Source organism: Ixodes scapularis, unplaced genomic scaffold (genome assembly GCF_016920785.2).
Source record: "Ixodes scapularis isolate PalLabHiFi unplaced genomic scaffold, ASM1692078v2 ptg001158l_1___fragment_3__unscaffolded, whole genome shotgun sequence".
Classification (NCBI taxonomy): Eukaryota; Metazoa; Arthropoda; class Arachnida; order Ixodida; family Ixodidae; genus Ixodes; species Ixodes scapularis.
In genome coordinates, this window is record NW_024610108.1 from 2940001 (window position 1) to 2947500 (window position 7500).

The window sequence follows — 7500 nt, forward strand, 5'->3', positions numbered from 1 at the left end:
ATTTTCCACAAACGGTATCCATCGAGTTTCGTTTTCCCATGCAGTGTTCGATAAAAACTCGTAGGAGGAGGAGGACTGGTTAAGCGCACGCGTGCAATCGCACCACTCGTGCATTTGCTCAAAGAAAACGCAACGCAAGAAAGCATAAAACTGCGTGCTGCCCACGATCCGACACAGTCAAAACGAGGTAGAAAACAAATTCTCCTCTCTTGATATATGATCCGACCCTCACACAGACGAAGCCACGGGAAGGCCCGAGGCCGCAATGTGCGTTCAAAGAGTAAGTGCTCAGTGTGTCCTGCAATTCACACCAAGTCTCGCAGCTGGCTGCGTTCTTCATCGACCCGAGAACCGAGTGATCCACCGCTTAGAGTCGTGTCAATGTGTTTGGATTTTTCAATCAGTACGACAAAACACAAGTTGTTGTTTTTTTTCGCGCCCGGCACATCCCATGCCATCTCGAAAGCGCAAAAAAAAAAGCTTCTTCTCAAACGCCTCTTCGTTATTCAAAACAAAAGGGCGATCCTCGAGAAGAGACGAAAAAGGGGGCGATGCGCCTTTTGTAACCCGCGGATTGTCCCGGTGCACTTGAAATCTCCTCTCAATCGAGGCAGCAGAGGGCTCCCGCTGGGCGCATCATCGAAAGGAACGGAGGCCACCCATAGAAAAAGGCACATCCGAACCACAGTTGTTTTTTTTTTTGTGCCGTCCCGACGGCATCCAAGCTTGGTCGGGATCGGCGCCAGATAAATTCGCACATCGAGTCCATTCCCCGTACAAGAGGAAGAAGACAAAACGATGCCAAATAACATCCGGTAATGATCCTTCCGCAGGTTCACCTACGGAAACCTTGTTACGACTTTTACTTCCTCTAAATGATCAAGTTTGGTCATCTTTCCAACACACCGGCGCAACCGAAAGGCGGCTCCGGGTATCGGTCCGAAGACCTCACTAAATCATTCAATCGGTAGTAGCGACGGGCGGTGTGTACAAAGGGCAGGGACGTAATCAACGCGAGCTTATGACTCGCGCTTACTGGGAATTCCTCGTTCAAGGGGAACAATTGCAAGCCCCTATCCCAATCACGAAGGAGGTTCCACGGGTTACCCAGTCTTTACAGACAGGGATAAAAACACGCTGCTTCCTTCAGTGTAGCGCGCGTGAGGCCCCGGACATCTAAGGGCATCACAGACCTGTTATTGCTCTGTTTCGTGCAGCTAGGAGCCGCTTGTCCCTCTAAGAAGGGTGCAAGGTGCAGAGAACCACACACCTATTTAATAGGCTAGAGTCTCGTTCGTTATCGGAATTAACCAGACAAATCGCTCCACCAACTAAGAACGGCCATGCACCACCATCCACCGAATCAAGAAAGAGCTCTCAATCTGTCAATCCTCCCAGTGTCCGGGCCGGGTAAGTTTTCCCGTGTTGAGTCAAATTAAGCCGCAGGCTCCACTCCTGGTGGTGCCCTTCCGTCAATTCCTTTAAGTTTCAGCTTTGCAACCATACTTCCCCCGGAACCCAAATACTTTGGTTTCCCGGAAGCTGCCCGCCGAGTCATTTGAGTAACTCAGGCGGATCGCTGGTTGGCATCGTTTATGGTTAGAACTAGGGCGGTATCTGATCGCCTTCGAACCTCTAACTTTCGTTCTTGATCAATGAAAACATTCTTGGCAAATGCTTTCGCAGTAGTTCGTCTTGCGACGGTCCAAGAATTTCACCTCTAGCGCCGCAATACGAATGCCCCCGTCTGTCCCTCTTAATCATTATCCTGTATTCCAAAAACCAACAGAACAGAAACAGGATCTTGTTCTATTATTCCATGCACTGTTATTCAGGCGAATCGCCTGCGTTGAGCACTCTAATTTTTTCAAAGTAAACGCGCCGGCCAAAGCAAGGCACCTGATGAAGGGAACCAAGCCACGACAGGCATGATGTTCAGCACGGGCCGTAACGTGGTGTCCACGCACTTCCCGCCTGTAACTGAGATCCAACTACGAGCTTTTTAACCGCAGCAACTTTAGTATACGCTATTGGAGCTGGAATTACCGCGGCTGCTGGCACCAGACTTGCCCTCCAATGGATCCTCGTTAAAGGATTTAGAGTGTACTCATTTCAATTACGGGGCCTCAAAAGAGTCCCGTATTGTTATTTTTCGTCACTACCTCCCCGTGCCGGGAGTGGGTAATTTGCGCGCCTGCTGCCTTCCTTGGATGTGGTAGCCGTTTCTCAGGCTCCCTCTCCGGAATCGAACCCTGATTCTCCGTTACCCGTAACAACCATGGTAGGCGCATAACCTACCATCGACAGTTGATAAGGCAGACACTTGAAAGAAACGTCGCCGGCTCGTGGCCGTGCGATCAGCACAAAGTTATCCAGAGTCACCACACAAAACGGACCGAAGCCCGATTGATCTTGGTCTAATAAAAGCACCCGTCGCCCCGAGGGGCTTCGGGCTCACTGCATGTATTAGCTCTAGAATTGCCACAGTTATCCAAGTAGGAAGAAACGATCTAAGGAACCATAACTGATTTAATGAGCCATTCGCGGTTTCGCCTTGTTTCGGCATGTACTTAGACATGCATGGCTTAATCTTTGAGACAAGCATATGACTACTGGCAGGATCAACCAGGTAATCTTTTCGTGGTGGGTCGCCCAAAACCCTACCAACGCGCGGACGCGGGGCCACCGTCAGGCACCCCTTACGAACCGCAAACACACACAACGCTTAGGAATTACTTCCAAATCCAAGAAGAAATGAAGCACGTTCGAGCGCGCAGCCGGAATATCCCCGACCGAGGTCGGTACCGACGCGGCAAGAAGCGCATAAATTTCTTTCTCGTCGTAGCAACAGAAAGTCGTACGCCAAAAAAATCATTGACGACGCCTTCGCAGCGTTGCCGAGCTTTCAGGTCCCGTGAGGACGCGAGGACGCACCCCGGCCTTCGGTCAGAACGCACTCGTCATTTCACACCGTTCGGTTAGCGCGGACGCTCCGAAACACCCTCCTCTCGCATTCGTTTTCAAGACACAGGTGCACCCGAGAACCGACCCCAACGGCAGACGCCAGAGATCGCAGGTACCTTGCTGTAACGACCATGCGGCGGAGGCAGCGGCCGAGACGGCGACGAAAGGCGTCGGCGACGTCGTCAGACGCCGCTCGCACCAATCGAACGCTCGACAGACCCCACCTCCACATAATAGCACCGATAAGTATAAAGAAGATCCTTCAAGAGCATTCTGTACATAGTTTGTGGTTATCAGTTTCGGTGACTGACTGACTGACTGACTGACTGACTTACTGACTTACTGTCTCTCACTCATGTGGCTCCTCGTTATTCAGTATCATTTATTTGTCCTTCTTTCTTTCTTATTTTTTTCCCCTCTCTCTCTCCTTATATATATATATATATATATGTATGTATGTATGTTTGTGTGTATATATATATATATAAATGTTCTTTTTTTCCTGTGTGCCTCTATATATACATACATACGTACATACATCCTACCCCTATAAAAAAAAATTATTTCTCGCTTTTTATTAAAAACGTGCTGACCCCTGCTTGACTCTGATTACTTCTTTTCGACTTTCAGTTCATGTTAACATGGTCAACAGAAAGTTTATCGACTTTGTTATTACAAAGTAAACCAATATTTACACGGGGCGTTTCATGCGTTTTGAATTGTGTCAGAGCCGAACAATGAGCGCTATAGTAAGTGAGATTGTCACTGCTTTTAATCCGAATGCTCGCGGTATCGCGCGTGTTTACGGCAGGCTTCATAATAGGCAATTTTCTTTCTTTACACTACTCTTCTTTGCTCACTTCATTGTTTCTACCATTGGTTTCGTTTGGAAGGCCCCGCCAATTAGTTTCCGACAAAGTCCCCTCAAGGAACGAAGTGAGAAGCATGGGATTAACAAAAGAAAAAGATGCGTGTTTTCTAGCGGTTACCCGTGTCGCTTTGCGACACGGGCTTTCTGGCGCTTTCAACTGGGCGAGAGCCGAACAATTTACCCTACTGCACTTGCGACGGGCAGCGCTTTCAAACGGAATACTGGAAATCTCGCTTACTTTTCTGGCAAGTTTGATAGGAGACAAATATTATTCTTTTCACGCGAATTGTTCGCTCTATTTCTAATCTCTCTCTTCCGTGTCCTTGGCATGGAACGCCCGCTTCGTCTCCCACAAAGTACTTCCAAGGAATCAAGTGCAAATCACGCGACTTTAAAATGTGCGTGTTTTCTAGCGGTTACCCGTGTCGCGAGGCGACACGGGCTTTCTGGCGCTTTCAACTGGGCGAGAGCCGAACACTGTACACTACTGCACTTGCGACGGGCAGCGCTTTCAAACGGAATACTGGAAATCTCGCTTACTTTTCTGGCAAGTTTGATAGGAGACAAATATTATTCTTTTCACGCGAATTGTTCGCTCTATTTCTAATCTCTCTCTTCCGTGTCCTTGGCATGGAACGCCCGCTTCGTCTCCCACAAAGTACTTCCGAGAAATCAAGTGCAAAACACGCGACTTTAAAATGTGCGTGTTTTCTAGCGGTTACCAGTGTCGCGAGGCGACACGGGCTTTCTGGCGCTTTCAGCTGGGCGAGAGCCGAACACTGTACACTACTGCACTTGCCATGGACAACGCTTTCAAACGGAATACTGGAGATGTCGCGTGCTTTACTGCCAAGCTCAATAAGAGACGAATTTCTTTCTTTTCACGGGAATTATTTCCTCTATTTCTAATCTCGCTCTTTCGTTTCATTGGGAAGGAACGCGCGCTTAGTTAGCCGCAAAGCAGTCTGAATTAATCACGTCCAAAGTACAGAATTTTACGATATATAGTGTTTTTACCGGTTGACCGCGTCAGAAAGCGTACCTTTCCGACGAGGTCTGTGTCACTTTGACGTGAGCGGGAGCAACGCGATTTGGGCTAGTGCACGCGAGATTGGCAGCGCTTCCAATTCCAGTACTGTAGATATTGCGTGCATTTTTTACACGCTTGAGGATGTGGGATTTTCTTTCTTGTGACGTGACCCGTTTGTCAAATTGTGTCTCGCTTTTTGGTATCGTTTAAGAAGCCCGTCCGCTTACAATCCTAAAAAAGAAAAAAAAAAGAAATTAGTAAAGAAAGACGCCCATACTTTTTTGTTGCTCTTTCTTTTATTATCTGCGCAGGATTTTAATTTGTGTAAGTTTTGTTTACCGTCCCGACTACGTAGGCGTTCGTACATGCCCGTCCTCGCGCCTCGAATTGTGTGCGAGCGAAATCAATCTCCCCAAGCTAGCTTCAGAAATTGCTCGAAAATCGAACGTGAGGAAAGCCAGAGATACGTGGTTTTCACAGGTCGTGCAAGATTAATCCATAAAGTGCGATATTGGTATATATATATATATATATATATATATATGCATACATACATACACATACATGATTTCTGCGACAAATAGGAAGACAAAAAGACCATGTTCAAGCATAATATAGGAACATTGACACTTTGCACACACAAGGGAGGTCAAATGGCAGGTTTTTCTTCCTTGTGCAGGAAACTTTATTGCAATGTCAGAAGGGAAGTTCCACTCTAGAATTGTGCGCTCAATAAAGGAGGAAAGGAAATGCACTTGAAAACCTTCACAGTTCAAGTAAGAAAACATTTCGAAACGACAGTTTGTTTTCTTGCAGGGAGGAGAAGAGGGGAGAGAGGGAGGGAGGGAGGGAGGGAGGGAGGGAGGGAGGGAGGGAAGGAAGGAAGGAAGGGGGGGGTGCCATGCACGGTGAAGACCAGAGTGTCGAACCGAAAACCGAAGCGAACGAAAAACCGGAACCGAGGAGTTAGTTTCAGCCGAACCGAAACTGACCCGCCAACTTGGAACTGTACGGAAGAAAATATAACTGTCTATTAGTCTGACGATGAATAGAAGTACAAGGGTGTACGGCAGGGATAGCTGAAAAAAAAAAGGCTCTATGGACTTAGAGCGGCAGCCCAAAGTCGATGACGACGAAAAGAAAGCACACAGTTTCGGAAAACAGGCGGTAAGAAAGCGACAAATTAAGTAGCCGTCATGTCGAGTTGATTGCCTAGCTCTATTTAAGATGAAGGAAAAAAAAAGTAGAACAATTAATGCTTACTTGCTAAATTGAATCAACCATTATCTTGTAAAGAAAAAAAACCTCAAATGCCAATCACCTGTATTTTAGGCGACCCAACAGACTGATAACTTTTAAATTCAGGCTAAAATATAACACAAAAAAAAAACAACAACAAGGAAAGACAGATATGTATGTAGCTTGTCATTTACTGCTCCATCAAATTTAAATAAAGCAATTTATTTCTCGGCACCTGAAAATAAGCGAACCCTACAAATGAATGGAAAGATACCCGTTTGCACTCTTGAAATAGTGCCTATTACGAAAAGAAGCACCAGGTAAATATAATATCACTTTAGCTTCTTCTTTTTCTTTTTAATACGGTACGCCGTTGGTTCATCTTAGTAAAATATATAAAATAGCGCAAAAAAGACGAGGACAAGGAGTATACAGGACAGGCACTCACTTTCAACTAGTTTTATCCAGGAAAAGTAAACATACATATATAGCTTTTATTCACGATAAGTGCCGAGGGCAGCCGAGAAGGCGGCAATAGCCCCGGATGGTTTGATCGTGCTGGGAGACACCAGCATCCCAGCTCAAATATCTTCTACCCTTAAGAATATGTGCTGCTTTGCCTGTCGTGTGTATATACATGTTCACTTTTCCTGAATGAAACTAGTTCAACATCAGCGCCTGTCCTGTATACCTCTTGTTCTTCTATTTGTTGTGCTATTTTAATGTCCTACATTACTTTTGTGCTCCCGCAAATCGAAGCAAACCAAAAAAAAATTCGGTTCGACACTCTGGTGGAAACTAAAAGCTTAGAAAGAAAGAGGAAAAAAAGAAAAAGGAAAACATTTCTACAATAATGATAAGCTGGAGGAGGAGGAGGAGGAGAACAAGAAGGCTAATAATGTGGAAAAAAAAGACACGACCCAAATAAATCAATACAAAGGATGGTATAAGTCATGCATACTTACCACATGTAAAATTAATTAAAAAAAAAATTAGAAAAAAAAAATGTGTATTTATATATATATATATATATTTTTTTTTTCTTTTATCCAGAGGCTTTGGCGCACGCACAGCACTGCACTGCACTGCACTGCACTGCACAACACAACACAACGAGAGACTTTCCACAAACACACCACTGCGTACGAGGACACGACCACGTAGAGCTGCACGAAAACAAGCGCCGTAACTTAATAAAAAAAAATAAAAAAATCCTTTCACTGGACGGACGGCACAAGAACGGAAACTGCTCAAAGAGCACACACACACACGACACATATTAATGAATTAATAAGGGGCACAAGTAGAACCTAGTTGGGCGATACGTAGGACACGGCACCCACACCAGAGGCCTTGCACAAGCACAGCACTGAGCACTGAGCACTGAGCAGCAGGT

General features: G+C 45.9%; 2 non-coding genes across 2 annotated transcripts; both read right to left on the reverse strand.

Annotated features, from left to right (window-relative positions):
- Positions 1 to 222: 222 nt before the first annotated feature.
- On the reverse strand, positions 223 to 375 carry LOC120845479. The gene has a single exon (XR_005716679.1). It is a non-coding gene; the product is annotated as a 5.8S ribosomal RNA (ribosomal RNA).
- Positions 376 to 816: 441 nt separating this feature from the next.
- On the reverse strand, positions 817 to 2632 carry LOC120845594. Its single transcript, XR_005716797.1, has one exon. It is a non-coding gene; the product is annotated as a small subunit ribosomal RNA (ribosomal RNA).
- Between the last annotated feature and the right edge of the window lie 4868 nt (positions 2633 to 7500).